The 25,757-nt window shown below is 37.2% G+C and overlaps 1 protein-coding gene across 3 annotated transcripts in view; it reads right to left on the bottom strand.

The window, feature by feature from the left end:
• LOC131076973 (alternative NAD(P)H-ubiquinone oxidoreductase C1, chloroplastic/mitochondrial) overlaps window positions 1-25,757 on the bottom strand; it is a 110,379-nt gene that overhangs the window by 626 nt on the left and 83,996 nt on the right. The window lies entirely within an intron of this gene.

The raw sequence follows: 25,757 nt of genomic DNA, 5'->3' as shown, positions 1-25,757 counted from the left end.
ATATACTCCAAAAGAAAATCAATAGTCTTATTAAATTTGTAAATTTATTTATATGTACAGCTGTGTTCACACAATAGGTTTAACAAGTGTTGGCAACATCTGCAAATCTTGATTCAAGCATGCAAATTCCCATTACTTTGTCACATCTTTTTCACTGATCCATCTAACAAGATAACTGCTGCTTAAATACGATACATGGCCAAGGAATATGGCTTCAAAAAAAAAAAAGTACCTATATTCCCATACCTGTACCCTAAGTCACCAGGTTCGAATTCGAATTCGAAGTTCGACAACTTTGAAATTCGAATGAAGTTCGATGAGGGAAAAATTCAAAATGTATAAAATTCGAATTAAATTCGCCATATGTAATTTTTAAATTGTTTTAATAAATATATGTAATATATCTATAAAATTGCCTAAATAGTTTAACATTGATGGATAGATTTGAAACCGTTACAAAAGGATGACATATTTATAAAATATAAACCATAGGAAACATATGCTAGGGCACGAACGGCTGCAAAAACGGCAGGCAAACTTCTCCTGCAGGCTGCGACTATCACGGGTCCGCGACTACTTCTCCTGCAGGCCGCGACTCACGACAGACTGAAGATGTGTTTAAAAAATATTAACAGAAGAAGAAAGCCAAAAAATTTTAAAAAAAAAAAATTAAATTCGAATTTCAACGATTTTTTTTTTTTTTTGAAGTTCAGCGAATTTCGAACTTCAAGGATGATATTCGGCCGAACTTGGTGACTTAGCCTGTACTCAAGGAAAAAAATTGCTGTACCACTGTACTGGGTTATGATACCTTTACTGGAACTGGTAACTTAACACGTGTGATTGTATGTGTGTACGTGTGTGTATCCAAAGTCCCTCAAAATTTTGGGCTACTATGTCCAAGCATCTTTATTGGCTAACTCATAAACTTACAATGAATTCTAGTGCCATCTAATGCTTTTAGAGTGTGGTTGGAAAATGCAAAGTTGTGCTCAATTGCTATACCTCCCCTTTCACCAATTTCAAGTTGTAAACAAACTGTACTAAATATAAATTTTGAAAGATTGTCCCCAACTTCTTTGAGCATGGCTCTAAGATATTCCCTGATCTTTAGAGCATCCAAACACAATTATTATGACTTCAAAGGAGACATGACATGATAATCATAAAGCTCATCTTCACAATTTTGAATTATCACTCCTTTAGCATGTAGTCAATTTTATTATGTACTTATTGCCTCATTTAATTAAGATATCTTCCAATTTAGTGTGAGCGCCATTTGAAAACATGAGGCATACAATGTCTAATCATCTACATTTAAAAACAAAGAATATCACTTCCTCCGTCTGTTAGTCTCATATTCATCTTGCAATTCCATTTGCTGGTAAGTAGAATAACCTCACTCAAAGACAATTTTTTGAAGATGTCTGCCAATTGCCAAAGATATGTTGGGCAATCCAGATGGATCGTATGATCTGAAATGGATTGAAGTCATGACCCGAAAAATGAGAACCATAAAATGGCCATAAAAATCTTCATCTTAAGTCTTATTGGCATGAAATCTAATAAAAGGCATCCTTAGAAAGTCCCTAAAGTGCTCAATACATTGCAATTCAAACATTCACCATTTGAACCTGCAAACATGCTATGGTCCAGATCAGCAAAATATATTTTCACCATTTTGGTCATAATTTTGTCAGATAAGTTGAAATGACTTGAATTTTCATATGTATCATGATACCCACGAAAGATTCAGATTAACTAATTTTTTCACCCCTCTAAAAGGAAAAAGATAGATCATAAAAAATAGAGAATCTTAATAGAAATTTCCATTTGTGAATAGAAAAATACATCATTTTTTATCCATTTCATTCCCCAAAAGGTCTGCTCATATTCCTGGAAAAGGAAGAAACCTTGTTCAAATACATATATTCCACAAAGAGATGACAGTAGAAAGGAACATTAAAGCATCATCAATGTGCATGGATGAGGAGGTTGCAACACTTTCCATAACAAAGAGGAACTGCAGATGTTTTCCATGCCCCAAGAGACCACCTTCTTTGTATCACATAAATAAAACATATCTTTTGCTGGAGTTATTCCCTAAACCGAGTTTCTCTAGGGTAAAGGAAGCTTTATTATTAGAATCTAAAATGACAAAACTGCAACATACAATAGCATGGGGAATGTATTATTCATAAGGTGTTTTTAATGTGTCATGGCAATTTGTTTTTGACATAGATATTGTTTAATCTTGATGATTGTGTCTGTTTCCCCCTTTCAAAGAAAGAAGATTAACAAAAAAAACAATGTTCCTCAATTTTCTTTGGCATTTGGAGGTCCTTTATTGTGCGAAAGAATGCCCCTAATTCACTTTGTAAGAGGCATTAAGCTAGCCAAAAATCGTCAATATAAACAGTGTGACAGGAGAATAGAAGAAATATAGTTAGTTGTAAGAATAAAATTTGCTGCTGCAAAGAGTTAATCGCACCCTTAATTATCAGATATTTTAATAAGGAGGAATCAAGAGATGACGAAGATGGCCAAAGGTCAAAGATTGGAAAGAAGAGATGGCTTATTAGAAGCAGACTTGAGATTCATGGAAACCCAAGAAAGACTCATCATACAACAAGAATTGTTTGCAAAGAATCTAGCATCATGGAAGCGTTTATAGGGCAAGAAGATAATGAGATTGTTGATAAGCGGATTAAGAAAATGAGGTCTTGCTTTAGAGTGCATGAAATCAGTGAAGTACAAAAGATTTCATTAGCATGCCTCCAAATGGCAGCTCATGCTATAGTTTAAGAGGAATGATATTTAACCACTTCTAAGAAGGGATAGACCAATAATACTGAGTTAAGAAGGGTTCCACAATTTGCTTAAGAAGAATTTTTATCCTATTAGTATTGCACACAAAACTAACCAAAATCTAAGTTGTCCTGATCTCAGTTTGGGTTCAAGGGTTCAATTTGTGGATCTTGTTAAATTTTAATCAGATTAGATAGACAAATATTCACACACAATTACACAATATATACCCTAGGAAAACCTTCCTCTTGAAGGTGAAAAACCCAGCAATGAATATGTCTTTATTATCTCAATCATGCCAAGAGACTTTACAAAGATTTTTGCTTCACACTTGAAGCTATATATATATGTGGAAGGCAACAAATCACTATAGAGAATATACAATCTGCTTATACAATTGATCTTCCTTAGTTGATTCTCAAACTGCTGTACATAGTCTTCTATTTGTTGTAGATGACCTTGATGAAGATACACAATTCTCACGATCTGCTGGAGTATGATTCGCTGAAGAGGAAATGCGAGTCTGCTGAAGATTCGATCTGCTTGTGATGAGTGAATTCGAATTGCCAAAGGAGATGAAGTGCTTTGATCTATATACCACACCACGTTAAGATCTAGCAACACGACTTATGCCAAAAGTCGGCTTTTTACCAACCAACACGCCTCATTTAATAGACATCAGTTATGTTATAATTAACCCGACTTTTCACAAAAGATGGCAGGATTACATTAAGTTACAATATCAAAAGCAAAATCGGCAAGAGTGTATAAGTATCAAATCAATACACATATAAATCGATCTAATAAAATGTCTAAGGCCGAAAGGCCAATTAGACATTTAGTTTTGCATTGTCGGCTTAGAGAAGAATACCGACCGACACTATAAACATCAACACTCCCTCTTAGCTAGGGAGGAATTCTTCTTGATATTTGAGTCACGTAGTGACATTCACCATGGCTACTCCCAGAGGGTGGGTCCATCATGGCTACTCCCATGTATGGAAATGCAAGTGAACATAAGTGCCCATTACGGAGTCACTCAATGTGATGTCGTCATATCATCATGACATTCACCATGGCTACTCCCAGAGGGTGAATAAACACAAGTGCCAAGTGATGGAGTCTCTCACATGACATCCACCATACCTACTCGCAGAGGGTGGAACAAGGGCTTACACCTCAAACTTCTCTCACAGAGAAGAATGCATTAACAAGGGCTTGCACCTCAAATTTCTCTCACAGAGAAGAATGCATTAAGGGCTTGCACCTCAAACTCCTCTCACAAAGAAGAATGCATTAACAAGGGCTTGCACCTCAAACTTCTTTCTCACAGAGAAGAATGCACCATAATACATATCAAGTAATTACTGATGCTGAGACTCCCTCTCACTAGGGCTTCATTCTCCACAACTCCAAGCTTGTCTCGAAAATGCACAAACTTCACTTTGGCAAGAGGCTTAGTGAGAATGTCAATCGTCTGCTCCTGAGTACAAATGTATCTCAGCTAAACAACATTCCTCTGTACCATATCTCTGATATAGTGGTACTGAATCTCAACATGCTTTGTTCTGTCATGGAACACTGGATTGACTGAAAGTTTCACACGGCTTTGGTTATCACAATGAATGGTAGTAGGCTCCAACAATTGTCCAAACAATCTTGCAAGGAGCTTTCGAAGCCACACTGCTTCACGAGTTGCCACACATGCTGCAATGTATTCTGCCTCTGCGGTGCTCAGTGTCACTGAAGACTGCTTCCTGCTACACCAGGAAATCATAGCAGATCCCAAACTAAAGCAACAACCAGAGGTGCTCTTTCGATCAGTAACACTCCCTGCCCAATCAGAATCAGAATAACCTTCTAAATTAACGTCCACACTGGAAGAGTATTTCAAGCCATATCCAATTGTGCCACGCAAGTATCTCAAGATATGCTTGGTTGCAACTAGATGTATCTGTCTCGGTTCACGCATGAACCGACTCAGTGCACTCACTGCATAACAAATATCTGGTCTAGTGTTGACAAGATACATCAAGGATCCAATCTACTGTTTGTACATAGTAGGATCCACAAGATCTGAACTAGCTGCAACTTCCCTCAATTTCTTCAAGTTAGTTTCCATCGGTGTGGACATAGATTTGCACTCTATCATTCCAAATCTCTTCAAGATATCAATGGTGTATTTCCCTTGACTTAGGATAATCTCATTGGGCCTCTACCATACTTTCAGACCTAGAAAGAAGTGCATGAGTCCTAAGTCCATCTCGAATTCTAAAGTCAACTCCTTGCATCTATGGATGAGATGATCTTCCCCGGTGACAAATAGGTCATCAACATAAAGTACCAAGATCAACATTTCACCATTGAATACCTTGAAGTAGAGATTTAGATCAACATCATTCTTGCAGAAACCCAAGCCCACTAAGTATCTGTCAATTCTCTTATACCAAGCACGAAGTGCTTGCTTAAGACCATATAAAGCTTTCTTCAATTTACATACATGAGACTCTTTCCCATGAATCATGAACCCCTCATGTTGCTCGATGTAGACCTCTTCCTCAATCACACCATAGAGAAAAATTGTCTTCACATCCATCTGATGTAACTTCCACCCCTTAGCTGCTGCAATGACAATGATGGTCTCGGGAAGTGTAGTGAGCAACAAGAGCAAATGTTTCTTCATAGTCTATTCCCTCTTTCTGAGAGAAACCACGAGCCACAAATCTAGCCTTGCACTTTTCAATGCTTCCATCAGCTACCTGCTTAATCTTGTACATCCACTTGGAAGATACAACGGACTTCCCCTCAAGTCTAGGAACAATATCCCACACATCATTCTTGATAATGGATTGAACTCTCCATCCATTGCATCTTTCCATACTTGTTCTTTTGAGGCTTCATCAACACTAGAAGGTTCAGTCTCAATAAGATTACACATCAATGCAACATAGCTAGAGAATCTTTGTGGTCTTTTACTTTCTCTGAATGTGCCTCTAGGAGCTGCAAACTGTTTTGCCTCCTGCATAGTGTTTCTTGCCTAAAGAGGTCTCTTTCGAGTCACAACAATATCTCTTGGCCCATCAGTAGGATCCAAAGGTTCAATTGGATCATCATTCACTTCAAGTTCTGTAGACTCCCTTTGAATTTCAAGAGCATGATCAACATCCATGTCTTGAGGAGTCTCATGATTTTCATCATCTATCTCCATGCATGAACCCTTTGATTTTCTGAATGCAATATCTTCCTCAAATGTGACATCCCTGCTTACTTCTATTTGCTTCTAACCAAGAATGTAAATACGGTAAGCTTTGGAGGTTTCACTATAGCCCACAAATATCCCTCTCTTGCCAGAAGTTTCCAACTTGGTCCTCTTGTCCTTGGGAATATGAACATACACAGGACAACCAAAGATTCTCAGGTGACTGATATCAGGCTTAATCCCTGAAAAGGCTTCTTCAGGAGTCATATTTTGCAATATCTGGTGAGGACATTTGTTTTGAACATACACTGTTGTTCTAGAAGCTTCTCCCCATAAAAAAACTCTGAAGGTCTTGATCATAAATCATAGCTTTTGCAGCTTCAACAATGGATCTGTTCTTTCTTTCTGCAAGCCCATTTTGTTGAGGGTTGTAAGGGACACATAACTCCCTCTTGATCCCTTCCTCAATACAGAAATCACGAAAGCTACCTAAGGTGTACTCACCTCCATTTATCAGACCTTAAAACTTTAATTCTCTTTGCAGATAAATTTTCTACTAGAGCTTTAAACTCTTTAAACCTACCTAAGACTTCATCAAACTCTTTAGACCTTAAGAAATAAATCCAAGTCTTCCTAGAGTAGTCATCTATGAAAGTTACATAATACAAACATCCACTTAGGGATGGAATTGACATTGGACCACATAAATCTAAATGTACAAGATCTAGAATTTTTTTAGACCTACTTTCACAGCTATGAAAGGACTCTTAATATTTTTACCCATAGCACAACCTTTACAAGTACCATCATGTACATGATTAAGTTTAGAAATACCTTTTACCATCTTCTCTAGTGATGGAAGAGCCCTAAAATGAAGATGCCCAAATCTTTTGTGCCAAAGTTTGCTGGAACTGGAAGAATCATGAAGAAGAGCTTGGACTGGAAGAGTGGAGAGCTTATACAAACTCTCATGTCGATTTTCGATCACACGAGCAATCTTGATGCTAGAGTTCTTTGGCCATGCTAGAACTCTTCCTTCAGAAAATGCAATTTGATAGCCCTTATCCTCCAAGGCTGAAATAGACACAAGGTTTCTCTTGATCCTCGGAACAAACAAAACATCACTTAGGTGTAGTGAGAATCCAGATTCTAGGTTTAGAGGTGTAGCACCAAATCCTCTTACTGAATAGCATGCATCATCTTCAATGATCACTTGAAGATTAGACTCCCTTCTCCACCAAATCTGAAAGGTGCTCTCGATAGCCGGTGGTGTGTCTAGAGGCTCCACTATCAATCAACCAGGTATCATTGTCTGTAAGAACATTGCTCGATAATGCTGATATGAAAAGAAACCCATTTGAGTTATCTTTTGCCTCCTTCTAAGATGAAACTTCATTGATGTTTGCCCCTTGATGCTTAGGTCTTTTCAAACAATCCCTTGCATAGTGACCAAACATGTCACATCTAAAATACTAGATGTGAGAGAGATCTTTCTTCTTCTTCTTTGATTCAGGTGCGGAATCTGATCTTTGATCTCTATTCCTTTTGAAGTTGCCCTTCTTCCAATTCTTTCCTTTCTTGGTAGATTGAGTGGCAAGAACATGAGTATCTTCGATTTGAGAACATTTGACAATTCCCCTAGCTGCCAATCTTGACTCTTCTTGAATGCAATCCGCACGAAGTCGATCAAACTTAGGTAATTGTAATACCCTAGTAATTTTTTTTTTGTTTTTAGACCAATAACAATTCATCCACAACAAATAACCCGTTAAGGTTAGAGGAATAAACCAAACAACTAAAAGGGAACCCTTCCACCTTTTGTTCACCGAGAGCCCAGACTGGGAGGGTGAGAGCATACGGTGTTCCGGGGATCGTTAGCAATCATAATCGAACTGAAAAGTACAATGCATGGGCGGCAAGCCAGCCCCTTCTGCTTATCCAACAGGATAGAAACCAAAGCTCTTGGCGGTAAACCGACCAAGGGAAAATTACAATAAACTGAAGTTCAATCACTCTACCGCGTATTTCAGCGGGAGGACAGTACATTAAGCTATCACTCTACCGCATATTTCATCGAGAGGACCATTGAATTGAACTTATCACTCGACCACTTATTCAGCGGGAGGATTGAATTACAAAACTTAGAAGGCGGCAAGCCAGCCTCTTCCACTTATGCAGTGGGTAATTACAAAAGAAAGCAGAAAGAAGGGGATGATCAGTACTACTGAAACAACCTTACAATATAGAGATGAGATGAGATGAATAATTGCAGATTTCTACAACATGACTGTAATTTTCTGTTACACTGATCTGTAGGCTGGAAGTACAGTTTCAGCAGCCTATGGAAACATCAAAACACTCATAACTCACTCATTTTTTGCCCGAATCAACTCAAATCAATCCCAATCCCACCGTACATCAAATGCAATGACAACCAATCAAAGCCACATCCCAAAAAAACCCATTTTTATTTTGCACGCATCCCAATGCAAACAAAAAAACCCACGTCTAGCCTAGGAAGTTCGATTTTGTCTAATAAAATCATTGTTCAATCAAAACAGCTAAAAACTCACACATTGTATTGCCATGGCATGGAAGGAAGAATGAGCCGGTACCCAGATGGATGGAGTCGCCTGGTTAAGAGATATGAGCAAATTTCACTTTCAGCAGTCCCGCAACCAGCAACCAGAAACAATCAAATCCAACATCAATCACTCCATAATCTGCAACTCATTAACCAATCTGCAATAGGAACACAAGGGCACAGCTAGGTACTATATTGCAAGTACGAAACTGAGACTCAGCTAGGAAGCCAACTTTGAAGCTCAGATTTTCAGTAGCCAAACCGGCAACATAACGATGCAATTTTCAAAAATATCAAAATGGGAGCCCAAGTCTCATACTTATAACTCCACACACCTCAAACCCAAATGCCATTTCCTTGAATTTCAACGTTTTTCCTTTGCATTTCGCTCCACTACATGTGGACCCCAAGAGTGGCGCCATTCCCCACAAGTCAACTCCCACGCTAAAGCAAGGACCCACGCACTTTGGCAAATATTAGAGATAAGTTATAAAAAATATAATATCTTTCTCAATATTTCGATATCTCTTTAATAAACATGAATTTGCCAAGAACTTAGGAAAAATAGGCATTAACCCCAATTTTAATAAATCAGTCGTCAATAATCAGATTAATTAAATATTAAACCTTAGGATAAGGAATTAATATTCAATTATTTCGCATATGGCTCTGATACTGATCATTAACACTGCTAGGATGAAACTGAGCCAGGACAACCACCAAAACTGCTGTAGAATCAGAACCCTGTCCACTGCCAATAACAAAATTGTGCCACACTGCCACTTACTAAAAATAGTAAGTCAAGAACTAATGCTCCGAAAAGCATGATCATCGCGTCCAGAGGCAGAACATGGAGAGCTCAGTAGTATAGTAACACCAAAATGGCCATTCCCTGACTTACTAAAAATAGTAAGTCCTTGTTTCATCAATGCTAGACCCTCATTCCTCATTCCACCTAGCCTACGGGTCTCAGGAATAGGCTAATGGACCACTGAAAGAGCATCAATGAGAAGGGGACATTATAGTAATTTGGATCTCCCACTTATGTTTTGGATAAATGGCTCCCATGAATGAGGAAGGCCATTCAAAGACAACATGACAAGGTCTTTATCTATCACTTGATCTCCAATTGCGCTTAGTTGATCTCTCAATTCTGAAATTTTCATGAAGAATGATATAACTGATTCTCCTTTTGCCATCTTTACTTGCTGGAGTTGTTGCCTCAAGGCAAGAGCCCTACTTGTGTTGTTAATCTCATATAAACCTTCCAAGGTCTTGAACATATCTCTCGCAGATGTCATCTTAGAGATGAGAGGCACCAAGTGATCCCTCACGGAGTCGATTAATATCTTCTTTGCTTCGATGGCATTTTTCTTAAATTGAAGTTTCTCCTCATGATCTTCAGGTTCGGATAAATCCTTTTCCTCCACAAATTGAAGAAGATCATTTTCTTCAAGAGAAATGAGTGCTCTAAACTTCCATAAGATGGAGTTAGATGCACCTTCAAGTCTATCCTCAACTTTAAGACCGTTCACCATTTTCGAGGCTTAGTAGATACTTCTTGAAGGAGAGAGAGAGAGAGAGGAGAGAATACTTAGAAGTTGTAGAAAATCTGATCACGATCTTTCTTTAACCTGGCTCTGATACTATGTTAAATTTAGATCAGATTAGATAGACAAAGATTCACACACAGTTACACAATATATACCCTGGGAAAACCTTCCTCTTGAAGGCGAAAAACCCAGCAATGAATGTCTTTATTATCTCGATTATGCCAAGAGACTTTACAAAGATTTTTGCTTCACACTTGAAGCTATAGATATATGTGGATGACAACAAATCACTATAGAGAATATACAATCTGCTTATACAATTGATCTTCCTTAGTTGATTCTCAAACTGCTGTACATAGTCTTCTATTTGTTGTAGATGACCTTGATGAAGATACACAATTCTCACGATCTGCTGGAGTATGAATCACTGAAGAGAAAATGCGAGTCTGCTGAAGATTTGATCTGCTTGTGATGAGTGAATTCGAATTGCCAAAGGAGATGAAGTGCTTCGATCTATATACCCCACCACGTTAAGATAAAGCAACACGACTTATGCCAAAAGTCAGCTTCTTACCAACCAACACACCTCATTTAATAGACATCGGTTATGTTATAATTAACCCAACTTTTTGTTAATTTTATCGATCAGATATAACAGAATTCAATGTAAACTGAAAAATGCAATGAAAAACACAATGCAACATAAACACAACACAGCAATACCCTGGGAAAACCTCCCTCTTGGAGGTGAAAAACCTAGCCTCAAAAATCCAATTGTATTATGTCAAATATGAAGGCAATTACAAGACATGAAACTTATCTCCAATATAAGAACAGTTTGCTGCCAAAACAGTCTTCAACCAAATTCACTTGATCTATGTGGAGACTGAAATGTATCAAATCTGCTTTGTTGTCTTGGAGATGTGATACACTAATATGTAGAAGGAATTCGCTTGCATAGGGATGATTCGCTGGCCTTCCAGAAGTCTGTCTCAGACTTAAGGTGACTATTGCAGACCTAGCAACATGTATATTAGACCTGCCAATGGAGAAGGATGTGCGCTAACCTTCAAGAAGATGAATATGCTTAAGGTAACAATTTCGTTGACTTGAGGCTCATTACAAATTCGCCGACTTGAGAGATGTGATTCGCATGATATGATTGTATCTAATGCCATACAATTGACTTGATTATATAGTTGACTTGAGGTGTCAAGTTAGCAAGTCGGCTTGCTTATATGTTTTACATCTTACAATAATATTATTAGACCACTCAATAGGTCTTGCCTCATAATGAAGTTATTGCCTTTATTTATTATAATTGATTTGGGCCCAGCCCCAATAATAAATTGTACAACATTTTAGACAAATACAATTGGAAATTGCCTTTATCCAAACTAGCTAATTTTCAAACCTCCCTCTTAGCTAGAGAGGACAGTAATAAGCAGCCACAACTTGTCATGAACCTTTCATGACTTTTCATCTTGCATTGCCCGCAGAGGATGGAATCAAAACATCATTGTGCACACCTGCAAGAAAACATATACAAATATACATCATGAACATCTTTCATGATATCCATCTTGCATTGCCCGCAGAGGGTGGAATCGGTTTTACACCTCAGCCTTCTCCCAAAGAAGGATACAATGTCACCTTGCATTGCCCGCAGAGGGTGGAATCGGTTTTACACCTCAGCCTTCTCCCAAAGAAGGATACAATGTCACCTTGCATTGCCCGCAGAGGGTGACTCCACCTTGCATAGCCCGCACAGGGTGGAAGATGCAACTTAATTGCATCACTGAGATTGAGACTCCCTCTCAATCAAGGTTGTGTTCTCCATAATTCCAAGCTTCTCTCTGAAGTATTCAAACTTCACTCGAGCTAGAGGCTTTGTGAGAATATTTGCAACCTGTTCATCAGTGCTGATGTATTTCAGCTGGATGGCACCTCTTTGTGCCATATCACAAACATAGTGATAATGAGTTTCCACATGTTTTGACCTGCCATGAAACACAGGATTATTAGACATCTTAATACAACTCTGATTATCACAATTAATAACTGTTGATTCTCAAGGTTGTCCAAACAACCCAGCAAGAAGCTTGTGAAGCCAAACTGCTTCTCTTGTTTGCACACTTGATGCAATATATTCATCTTTTGCAGTACTCAATGCAACTAAGGACTGTTTCCTGCTAGCCCAGGAGATCATGGCAGAAACCAAATTAAAACAAATTCCTGAAATGCTCTTCCTGTCAGTAACACTTCGTGCCCAATCAGAATCAGAGTAGCCTCCCAAGTTGATCATGGTATTGATTGGATACTTCAGCCCGTAGCCAACTGTTCCACGCATATATCTCAGGATATGCTTGGCTGCAATTAGGTGAACATGCTTCGGTTGGTTCATGAATTGGCTGAATGCACTCACTGCATAGCAAATATCCGGTCTAGTGTTAACTAGATACATCAAGGATCCAATCAACTGCCTGTACTCCGATGGATCTATAAAATCAGAGTTAGCTACAGAAACACTCAATTTCTTCAAGTTAGTTTCCATAGGAGTAGACAAAGGTTTACAATACATCATACCAAATCTTTTCAATATATTAATGGTATATTTTCCTTGACTAAGCATAATTTCATTAGATCTTTGCCATACTTCTAATCCTTAAAAAGTAATGCATTAGGCCTAGGTCTTTCATTTCAAATTCAGTAGCTAATTCTTTCTTACATCTAATGATGAAACTATCTTCACCGGTTAGAAATAAATCATCCACATATAAAACCAGAATTAACATTTCACCATTAAATACTTTAAAGTAAAGGTTAGGATCAACATCATTCTTACAAAATCCTAAACTAACCAAATACTTATCAATTCTTTCATACCACGCTCGAGGAGCTTGCTTGGGGCCGTAGAGAGCTTTCTTCAATCTGCATACATAAGATTATCTATCATGAATCTCATATCCTTCTGGTTGCTCAATATAGACTTCTTCCTCAATGACACCATTAAGGAAAGCAGTCTTTACATCCATCTGATGTAACTTCCAACCTTTAGCTGCGACAATAGCTATGATAGTTCTAATGGAAGTATATCTAGCAACATGAGCAAATGTTTCTTCATAATCTATGCCTTCCTTTTGAGAAAAACCATGAGCTACAAACCTAGCTTTATGTTTGTCAATATTACCTTCAACAGCATGTTTAATTTTAAATAACCATTTAGAAGAAACAACAGACTTACCTTTAGGTCTAGGCACAATATCTCAGACATCATTCTTGATGATGGATTGGTATTCTTCATCCATAGCTAGCTTCCATGCATGCTGACCCATAGCTTCTTCTGTACTTGATGGTTCAGACTCAATGATGTTGCACATCATTGCAACATAGTTGGAGAACTCCTGAGGTCTCCTACTTTCTCTAAAAGTGCCACTAGGAGCTGCAAACTTTTCTCATTCTTGAATTGTGCTTCTAACCCAAAGTGGTCTTTTCTTGCTCACTGCAATATCTCTAGGTCCATCAGTTGGATCTAGAGGCTCAAAAGTATCACCATGCTCAATAGGTTTGGGAGGCTCAGTAGAATCCCTCTGAATCTCAGATTTAGCATCAATATCCATTTCTTTATCATTATCAATAAGGGAACTTTTAGATTTCTTGAAAGCAATATTTTCTTCAAAAGTAACATCCCTACTTACCTCAACATACCTTTGTCCTGGAATGTAGATACGAAATGCTTTGGAGGATTCACTATATCCAACAAGGATATCTTTCTTCCCGGATGGCTCTAGCTTAGTTCTCTTTTCCTTTGGCACATGAACATAGACAGGACTTCCAAAAATCCTTAGGTGGCTGATATCCGGTTTGACTCCAATGAAGGCTTCTTTGGGAGTCATGTTCTTCACGACACGGTGAGGGCATCTGTTTTGAATGTACACTGCAGTCTTGGATGCTTCGGCCCATAAGAAAGTCCGTAGATCCTGATCATGAATCATTGCTTTAGCCGCTTCAACAATGGCTCTATTTTTTCGTTCAGCCACACCATTTTGCTAAGGATTGTAGGAAACGCACAACTCCCTCTTAATTCTTGTCTCTACACAAAAGTCATTGAAACTATTTGAGATGTATTCACCTCCATTGTCAGATCTTAACACTTTAATCTTTTTACCAAACATGTTTTCAGCTAGGGCTTTAAATTCTTTAAACCTACTTAGCACTTCATCAGATTCTTTAGATTTTAGAAAGTAAATCCAAGTCTTTCTAGAAAAATCATCTATAAATGTAACATAGTATAGAAATCCACTAGGTGAAGGAATGGACATGGGTCCACATAAATCAGAATGAACAAGTGCTAATTTTTCCTTAGCTCTACTTTCACTTTTATGAAATAGACTTTTAGTGTTCTTACCTAATGCACAACCTTTGCAAGTATCATCCTGAAAATGACTAAGTTTAGGCATACCTTTAACCATCTTTTCAAGTGAGGGAAGTGCCTGAAAGTGAAGGTGGCCAAGCCTTCTATGCCATAGCTCGCTAGATTCGGGAGCTTCATGAATGAGTGCTCGAACATGATTAGTTGAAAGCTTACACAAACTATCATATCTATTTCCAATAACACGAGCAGATTATAAACTAAATTTCTTAGGCCATGCAAGTACTTTACCCTCAGAAAATGCTACTTGATAACCTTTATCTTCTAGGGCAGAAATAGAGATTAAATTTCTTTTAATTCCAGGAACAAATAAAATATCACTAAGATGCAAAGAGATACCAGATTCTAGATTTAAATATGTATTGCCAAAACCTCTTACCTCTTACCGAGCATCATCACCAATTACCACATGAAGGTTGGACTCTTTCTCCATTAAGTCTGAGAGGTGCTCCCGGTATCCCGTGATATGCCTGGATGCAACACTGTCTATCAACCAAGTGTTGCTATCAATTGGCACATTGCTGGATAAGGTAGAAATGAAGAGGAAGCCTTCATTATCCTTTGAATCTGTAACTTCATTTAGGTTTGCTTCTCCTTGCTTGGGCAGATTTTGACATTCTTTAGCATAGTGTCCAAACTTAATCACATCTGAAGCAACGGATACGTGAAAGATCCCTTGGCTTCTTCTTTGAATCATGAGCAGCAAGAGGTCTGTAGTCTCTATCTCTTTTGAAGTTGTTCTTCTTCCAATGACCACCCTTTCTTTTGACATGTTGAGATGTAAGCACATGATGGTCACCTCCATGAGTGCCCTTGAGCATTCCTCTTGCAGCTAGGCGTGATTCATTTTGAATGCAATTAGACCGGAGGCGATCAAACGAGGGAAATTCAGCTCTTCCGCTTATGCTTTGAATGAATGGATCCCAAGAATCAGGGAGACCATTTAATGCAATCATGACAATATCCTTGTCCACAACTTCACTTCCAATGGAGCTAAGTTGGTCCTTTAATTCTGAAATTTTCATGAAGAAGGACATGACCAAATCTCCCTTGCTCATCTTGATTTGAAGAAGTTGATGTCTTAAAGTAAGTGCCCAACTGATGTTGTTGATTTCGTACATACCTTCTAGGTGTTTGAACATCTCCTTGGTTGAAGGTAACTTGGAGATGACTAGAACAAGATGATCCTTTACAGAATCAATTAGGAACTTCTTTTCCTTAAGAGCATTCTTCTTGAACTGCTTTAACTCATCTAGATCTGAGGGTTCAGGCAGATCCTTGTCTTTCACAAACTGTAACAGCTCAATCTCTTCAAGGGCAAGAAGAACACGGACTTTCCAAGAAGTAAAGTTGAGAGCACCATCAAGTTTGTCCTCTACCTTCAGTCCTGTAACCATCTTGCAAAACTAAAACAGCAAACTGAAAGTGAAGGATAACTGATAATCTAATTACTTTATAATGAACCTAAAGCTCTGATACCATGTTAATTTTATCAATCAAATATAACAGAATTCAATGTAAACTGAAAAATGCAATGAAAAACACAATGCAACATAAACACAACACAACAATACCCTGGGAAAACCTCCCTCTTGGAGGTGAAAAACCTAGCCTCAAAAATCCAATTGTATTATGTCAAATATGAAGGCAATTACAAGACATGAAACTTATCTCCAATATAAGATCAGTTTGCTGCCAAAACAGTCTTCAACCAAATTCACTTGGTCTATGTGGAGACCGAAATGTATCAAATCTGCTTTGTTGTCTTGGAGATGTGATACACTAATATGTGGAAGGAATTCGCTTGCATAGGGATGATTCACTGGCCTTCCAGAAGTCTGTCTCAGACTTAAGGTGACTATTGCAGACCTAGCAACATGTATATCAGACCTGCCAATGGAGAAGGATGTGCGCTAACCTTCAAGAAGATGAATATGCTTAAGGTAACAATTTCGCTAACTTGAGGCTCATTACAAATTCGCCGACTTGAGAGATGTGATTCGCATGATATGATTGTATCTAATGCCATACAATTGACTTGATTATATAGTTGACTTGAGGTGTCAAGTTAGCAAGTCGGCTTGCTTATATGTTTTAAAGTTTACAATAATATTATTAGACCACTCAATAGGTCCTGCCTCATAATGAATTTATTGCCTTTATTTATTATAATTGATTTGGGCCTAGCCCCAATAATAAATGGTACAACATTTTAGACAAATACAATTGGAAATTGCCTTTATCCAAACTAGCTAATTTTCAACACTTTTCACAAAAGATGGCGGTATTACATTAAGTTATAATATCAAATGCAAAATCGGCAAGAGTGTATAAGTATTAAATCGATACACATAAATCGATCTAAATCGATCTAATAAAATGTCTAAGGCCGAAAGGCCAATTAGACATTTAGTTTTGCACTGTTGACTTAGAGAAGAATACTGGCTGACGCTATAAACATCAACAGATCTAGTAAAAACAAAATTTGGTTTTGAGTTCATTCCATACAGAGTGTGTGTGTGTGTGTGTGGCCTGAAAGCAGGAATTATGTTTAGAATACCACACAACATCATATAGTATTTATTATTTAACAAACAAAACCACCACAAATTGGAATGTCATGATAAATATATATACTATAAAACATTCATTGTTCAAACTTGAATATTAAAATAATAATGTTAAGTTCAACAATAAAGTTTCAAATGTCACATGGGTTTTCAAACACATCATCATCCTCATTGACATTAGATGATGTAGGAAACTTTTGAAGAACCAAAAGCAATGTCACTCACACTCACACTAAAAGTGTGTTCACTATCTAGCTCCTTCAATGCAACATGTTGGAAAGTGGAAGCATCCAAGTCATTATGCTCTAGTGTTATACCCACAACCTCGTGTCCCTTTCTTTATAGTCATGTTGTTTGTGTGGAGGGGCGTGCAAGTTGGAATGCACATACACTAAATTCTTCACCTTTGCTAAGTGCAACCAGTTTCAATTTACTGATTGAATGGAGTGTGTGCTCCAATGTCATGTCCCCTTCTTGATCATTATATATATAAAACCTAAATGAAATGATTATTATTAATATAATATTTATTAATGAAAGATTAATGGAAATCATTAAATACTTGTTTATTTATTAAAAATTATTATTTAATTAATATTCATTAATAATAATATTCTGAAAATAATCAAATAAGAATAAATCAATATTATTATAAACATTACAAATTGAGATAATGAATCAGATTGTCATACGTAAGAAAGTTGAATATTTTAGATAATCTGTACCATCAGCAAAGATTATAATGAATGGTGGATTGGTCATACAAGAAGCCAATCCAATCAATGAAAGGTATAAAGATAGCAACTGCAGATCGTGGTTGCAAATCAGTGGAATTAAGGCATTAGAGAAGGTAATAACCTCCATGAAATCTTCTTGTTAAGAATCTATTAATGATAAAGTGATTAACCAATCCAACGATTAGTCATGATATCGATAAAGGTTAAGAAAATGATTATGAAAACAGCGATTTAGAGCATGTGCTACAAGGGAATAATTAGAAAATAAATAAACAAATCACAGTTTGCATACAAACCGATTCACATATATTCTGGGAGGTGTGATTAAGACGCACCGTGTCTCTTAGGCCTTCAAGAGATGCGACCCTTTAGTGTTGCAACATATATATTGAGGATCCATCTCATTCTAGGAGGACACGGAATTCATCTCTGAAGATTAATGATTTTGGAATAAGTATGTTTAATATATGAAGCCCGATAATGATTTTATGCAGAATTTGACTCATCATACTAACATAGTCTGAAATATGTATTATGGTAATATATAATTTCATGACAGTGGCAGACCAGATCTGACATGCGTCAGTTCTGTTTGCCATTAACAGCTACTAAATATATTAATAACCAATATTTTTAAGCAGTGGTAATATTAATAATTTATAGAATAGGTAGTTAGCAAGTACATAAATTATTGGTAATATTATTTAATTCATTTATTTATATATATATATATATATTCCAATTAGAATAAGAAATAATATAAGGGTTATGAATATTAGTTATGAACAACAATGATTGAAAAGTCACGATGATAGATATTAGTTGAAAAGCCACGGTGATAACTATTGGATCTGTTTCCAAATGCCACGAGTTAATAAAGGTGACTCTTTGACAAAAGACATGCTGTTCCATAAATGTATATATGGGTGCACACAGCAGATCAAAGGAATAAGGAAGAACTTATTTTATTTAATACCCAGTTTGGATTGCTGGTTATATCCTTGTTCTTGGTGGTAAGCACAGGATGTGCTTAATATGCATACTTAATATATGGAAGCCCGATAGTATTAACAGTCTGTAGTCTGTATGATGGTAATTAGATAATTTAATTAAAGTGGCAGACCAGATCTGACATGTGTCAGATCTGTCTGTCTTGACCAGCCACAATAGATATATTAATGATTAATGTTTTTTAAAATCAGTAGTAGTATTAAGGATTTATAAAAAGGTAATAATAAAATTCATAATAATTGGTTATATATGTTGATTGTAACTAGGCTTATAGGGGTTCGGATTGCCTTCAGGCAACATCCGAACCCCCCCCCTTTAGGACCGGGTCCTATCCTAGGGTAACGTGACCCTTTCTCACTCACATTGCCACGCTATACAAAATACATGCCATTTAATTATTGGCGCCAAAACCAAGGAGGCCGACTTGCATTTCAAAGTGAAAAAGATACATATAAATAAATGACAAATTGTAAGTCATAATCAATCATCAAGTTAACACGCAAAGGCGATTTAGCTCTGCTGTGCGAATTCAAGGAAGAGTGCGAACTATTTCAGATTGGTGCTAAATTGTATTTCAGATTGGTGTGAAATTGTCCAAGAGGACATAGTGATTTTTATGCAAGGCTTTGAAGCATTCAAGGGACAGATCTGATATGTGAAGATCAGATTCAAGCTAACTATTGTACTTATATTTAGAGGAGAATATATAATCTGACCTGTGGGTCTTTCATGCTGGGTTTTTCCTCTTTGGAGGTTTTCCCAGGTATGCTTGTTTGTCTACTGTTTTATTTCTGATTTATGTTGGCTTATTAAATGCTGCAAATCTGATTACAATCTAGGGCATAATTAATCTAAGTTGATTTACTAAAATACTGCAAATCTGATTACAACCTAGGGCACAATCAATTATATATGTCTGATTAATATACCTAGGGTTTAAAATTACATGGTATCAGAGCTATAGGTGTCATTAACTTCTGATATTAGTAGATCGATTGTTGCATATAACTGTTGTTTGTGTTCAGATTAAAGATGTTAGGTTTGAAGGCTGAAGATAGGTTTGAGGGAGCCATTGACTTTGCTGCTTGGAAAGTTCGTATTCTGTTGATCCTTGAAGAAAATTACCTACTGAAATTTGTAGAAGAAGAATGGCTGTCTCCTCCAGAAGATGCTGAAGAGCTGAAACTATTCAAGAAAGATTCCCTCAAGGCTAGAAGGATTATAATTGAGTCCGTCAAGAATCATCTTGTCACTATCATATCAAAGTTTACATCTGCCAGAGAAATGATAAAACACTTGGAAGGGATCTATGAAGTCAACAATCTCAGCAGGGCCCTTGCCCTAAGACAGCAACTTCTACACATAAAAATGAAAGAAGAAGACTCAATCATTGCCTACTTCATGAAGGTCAATGAACTAAAGGACAAGCTAAGCACTCTTGATTGCCAAATCTCAGATAAAGACCTTGTTATGATTGCATTAAATGGTCTACCAGATGAATGGGAACCATTCATTCGCAGCATTGGTGGAAGAGCCGATCATCCCAACTTTGAGCGTCTTCAATCTGATTGCATCGAAGAGGAATCTCGAATTGAGGTAAGAGGAAAACTCAAGAACTCTCTCAAAGATAATCATGTTCTCTTATCTAAATCTAGGAAAGGTGGTCATTGGAAGAAAGAAAAGAGTAGCAAAGATTTCAAATCCTCCTCCTATGATCCAAGGAAAAAGTCAAGAGATTCCTCTCACATTCATTGCTTCAGATGTGATAAGTATGGTCACTATGCCAGAGATTGTCAGAATGACCCAAAGGAAAGGGAAGCTAATTCAAATGAAGTTGCCGAACAAAGTGAAGACTAGCTTTTTATCTCTGCTCTTTCCAGCAATGTTCCTACGGACAGCAATACGTGGATACTTGACAGTGGTGCCTCCAGACACATCTCAGGATTTCGTGAGCATCTCTCAGATCTAATTGAAAAAGACACCAATTTTCATGTAGTTATCGGTGATGATGCTCGATACTCGGTAAAAGGTTCTGGCTCTACCTCTTTAAAACTAGACTCTGGTATTTCCTTACAACTCTGTGATATTCTATTTGTACCTGGTATTAAAAGAAATCTTATTTCCATTTCGGCTTTAGAAGATAAGGGTTTGCAAATAGCATTTTCTGAAGGGAAAGTACTCACTTGGTCTAAGAAAGCTAACTTCAAATCTACTCGTATTATTGGAAATAGATGTGATAGTTTATATAAGCTTACAGCTAATCCAATTCAAGCTCTCATTCATGAGACCCCTGAATCATGCGAGCTATGGCATAGAAGATTGGGTCATCTTCACTTTCAAGCTCTTCCCACTCTCGGTAAAATGGTCAAAGGTATGCCTAATCTCAGTTTATCTCATGATGATGCTTGTAAAGGTTGTGCAATGGGTAAGAATGTAAAGAATCCCTTTCATAAAAGTGATAGTAGGGCTAAAGGAAGGTTAGAGCTTATTCATTCAGATTTATGTGGTCCTATGTCAATAGCATCTCCTAGCGGTTTCCTATACTATGTTATCTTCATAGATGATTTCTCTAGGAAAACATGGATCTATTTTCTTAAAACTAAAGAGTCTGAAGAAGTCCTAAACAGATTTAAAGAGTTCAAAGCCTTAGTTGAAAATACTACAGGAAATTGAATTAAATGTTTGAGGTCTGACAATGGAGGTGAATACACCTCAGGTAGCTTCTATGACTTTTGTGTTAAAGCGGGAATTAAGAGGGAGTTCTATGTTCCCTACAACCCTCAACAAAATGGAGTTGCTGAAAGAAAGAACAGGACCATTGTTGAAGCTGCAAGAGCCATGATACATGATCAGGACTTGCAACCTTTTCTATGGGCAGAAGCATCCAAAACTGCAGTTTATATTCAGAATAGATGTCCTCATCGAGTCCTAAAGGATGTGACACCTGAAGAAGCCTTTTTAGGAATCAAACCAGACATCAGTCACCTAAGGATATTCGGAAGCCCTGTGTATGTTCACGTGCCTAAAGAAAAACAAACCAAGCTGGATCCATCTGGAAAGAAAGGCATCCTAGTAGGATACAGCAAATCTTCCAAAGCCTTCAGGATCTACATTTCAGGTCAAAGGTATGTTGAGGTAAGTAGAGATGTAACTTTTGAAGAAGATATTGCTTTCAAAAGATCTAAAGGTTCATTAATCAACAATGATGATATGGTGATGGAAAAACAAGATTCAATTGTTGATGCTAACCCTAAGTTACAGGAGGAGTCTACTGATCTTCCAGATCAGGAAGTTCAGAATGACTCATCAGAACCCATGCAATCTACTGATATACCTTAGGATATTGTGGTCTGCAAGAAGAGACCACTTTGGGTCAGAAATACAATTCAAGATGCTAAAGGGTTTGTTGCTCCCAAAGGAACCTTCAGAAATAGCAAGAGTGTCCAAAATCACGCCAACTACATTTCTGTGATGTGCAATATAATTGAGTCTGAACCCCACAATATCAAAGAAGCTATGTCCCATCATGCTTGGAAATTAGCCATGGATGAAGAGTATGGGTCTATCATCAAGAATGATGTCTGGGACATTGTACCCAAACCCAAAGGTAAGTCTGTCGTTTCCTCTAAATGGTTGTTTAAGATTAAACATAATGCTGATGGTAGTATTGAAAAATATAAAGCTAGGTTTGTAGCTCGTGGTTTTTCTCAAAAAGAAGGAATAGATTATGAAGAAACATTTGCCCTTGTTGCTAGATATACCTCTATTAGGTCTATAATAGCTATTGCTGCAGCCAAAGGTTGGGAGCTGCATCAAATGGATGTTAAGACAGCCTTCCTTAATGGTGTCATTGAGGAAGAAGTCTATATTGAGCAACCAGAAGGTTATGTAATCCATAAAAGAGATTCTCATGTTTGCAGGTTGAAGAAAGCTTTATATGGGCTCAAACAGGCTCCTCGCGCTTGGTATGAAAGAATTGATAAGTACTTACTAAGTTTAGGGTTTTCCAAGAATGATGATGATGCTAACATTTACTTGAAAATTTATAATGATGAGATGCTTATTTTAGTTTTGTATGTAGATGATTTATTTCTCACGGGTGAAAATAAATTAATCATAAGATGTAAAAATGAATTAGCCTCAAAATTTGAAATGAAGGATTTAGGTCTAATGCACTACTTCCTAGGGTTAGAGGTATGGCAAAGAGCTAATGAAATCTTTCTAAGTCAGGGAAAATACACTATTGATATTTTGAAAAGATTTAGAATGATAGATTGTAAACCTATGCGTACTCCTATGGAATCTAACTTAAAGAAGTTAAGTGTTTCTGCAGCTAACTCGGATTTTGCAGATCCTTCTGAGTACAGGCAGTTGATTGGCTCCCTAATGTACCTAGTCAATACTAGGCCAGATATCTGTTATGTTGTGAAGGCTCTTAGTCAGTTCATAAGCTCACCTAAACATGTTCACCTGGTTGCTGCCAAACACATTCTAAGATACCTACGTGGCACGATTGGTTATGGGCTGAAGTATTCACTCAATACCCCAATCCTCCTGAAAGGCTACTCAGATTCAGATTGGGCAGGAAGTGTCAAGGACAGGAAAAGCACTTCAGGCATTTGCTTCAACTTGGGTTCAGTAGTGATCTCTTGGGCATGCAGAAAGCAATCTTCGGTAGCATTAAGCATTGCAGAAGCTGAGTACATTGCCGCATCTGTTGCATCTAGAGAAGCAGTGTGGCTTCATAAGCTCCTTGTTGGATTATTTGGTCAAGTCAATGATCCTACCACCATTCATTGTGATAATCAAAGCTGTATAAAGATGTCAGTAAATCCTATATTTCATGATCAGTCCAAACATGTGGAAACTCACTATCATTACATTCGGGATATGGTGCAGAGAGGCGCCATTCATCTAAAGTACATTAGCATAGATGAACAGATTGCTGACATCCTCACCAAACCTTTATCCAAAGTGAAGTTCGAGTACTTCAGAGATAGACTTGGTGTCATGGAAAACGGAACCCTGATTGAGAGGGAGCTTCAATCTCAGTGACTATTGGTAGCACTTTGAATCATTCTTTGCTTGTGTGCAAGAATGAACTACATCCAATCTATGCTTGTGTGCTAGATGGATAATTGTAATAATGTAAAGACCCACTGGTGTATTACACTTTCTATGCTTGTGTGCTAGAACCATCCTATGCTTGTGTGCTAGATGGAACTTAAAGGTTCAGATTATATATTCTCCTCCTCCCTAGTTAAGAGGGAGTGTTGATTGTAACTAGGCTTATAGGGGTTCGGATTGCCTTAAGGCAACATCCGAACCCCCCCCCTTTAGGACCGGGTCCTATCCTAGGGTAACGTGACCCTTTCTCACTCACATTGCCACGCTATACAAAATACATGCCATTTAATTATTGGCGCCAAAACCAAGGAGGCCGACTTGCATTTCAAAGTGCAAAAGATACATATAAATAAATGACAAATTGTAAGTCATAATCAATCATCAAGTTAACACACAAAGGCGATTTAGCTTTGCTGTGCGAATTCAAGGAAGAGTGCGAACTATTTCAGATTGGTGCTAAATTGTATTTCAGATTGGTGCGAAATTGTCGAAGAGGACATAGCGATTTTTATGCAAGGCTTTGAAGCATTCAAGGGACAGATCTGATATGTGAAGATCAGATTCAAGCTAAGTATTGTACTTATATTTAGAGGAGAATATATAATCTGACCTGTGGGTCTTTCATGATGGGTTTTTCCTCTTTGGAGGTTTTCCCAGGGTATGCTTGTTTGTCTATTGTTTTATTTTTTATTTATGTTGGCTTATTAAATGCTGCAAATCTGATTACAATCTAGGGCATAATTAATCTAAGTTGATTTACTAAAATACTGCAAATCTGATTACAACCTAGGGCACAATCAATTATATAAGTCTGATTAATATACCTAGGGTTTAAAATTACAATATATATATATAGAGGATGTTTTGATAAAAGTAATAATAATATTGGGTCAATAAAATTATTAGAAAGAACTCTTAGGAAATATTCAATGGGAGGAATAACGAGATTAATCATCTAACGAGGAAAAATACACAAGTACTTGTTAATAACTAATTGAAGAATATCAACGACTGGCTCCATGTTTAGTCTTTCAATCAATTTTAATATATTGAAATTAATTAATTATGTTAATCAGATAGGGGACATTACATCCTATTCTGCTCAAATGCAAATGAACTAGTAGTCTATTCAATATTGAGACAATGCTAGAGAGAGAGAGAGAGACAATAAAACTTCAAACTTGAAAATGTTGTCTTTTTAAAATTTAACTATAGCATCTAGATAAAAAATTAACAGAACTTACTTCAGTTAAAACTTTGATCACATGAGATTGTTGGTGAAAAATTTGTTAGGCATGGAAGTGTCATCAACTATAAGCATCTTTCTTTAACTTGTTATAAAGAGCTCCAACATTTCAACCATTGGAGTGTATAAAATCAATGAAATCAATTGTGACTAAATCCTGCAAATCAAGATTAGGTTAGAGTCTACTACATGTTGCCTTTTATTGCCTAACAACTTCAAAATCCCTGTATGGGGCAATCCTCATTGATTCAAAAAAGATCTAAACACTAGAGTATTTTGGACTCTATGCAAAAGCAAGATGTAGGAAGGTGATCCTTTTGTCCCATCTATATTTAGTACATCATGCACCTATTTGAAACCAGGGAGATATTCCACATGATCCCATCAAATGTCATCTAAGATCATCCATTTAGTATTTGTTGGCTTCTCACTATTGGACTGCCTCTGTATGGACCAATTGTGATGAATGACGATGTTAAAAAGTGCCTCC

The sequence above is a fragment of the Cryptomeria japonica genome, chromosome 10 (assembly GCF_030272615.1).
Source record: "Cryptomeria japonica chromosome 10, Sugi_1.0, whole genome shotgun sequence".
Taxonomy (NCBI): domain Eukaryota; kingdom Viridiplantae; phylum Streptophyta; class Pinopsida; order Cupressales; family Cupressaceae; genus Cryptomeria; species Cryptomeria japonica.
This window is presented reverse-complemented; position numbering and strand designations above follow the sequence as displayed.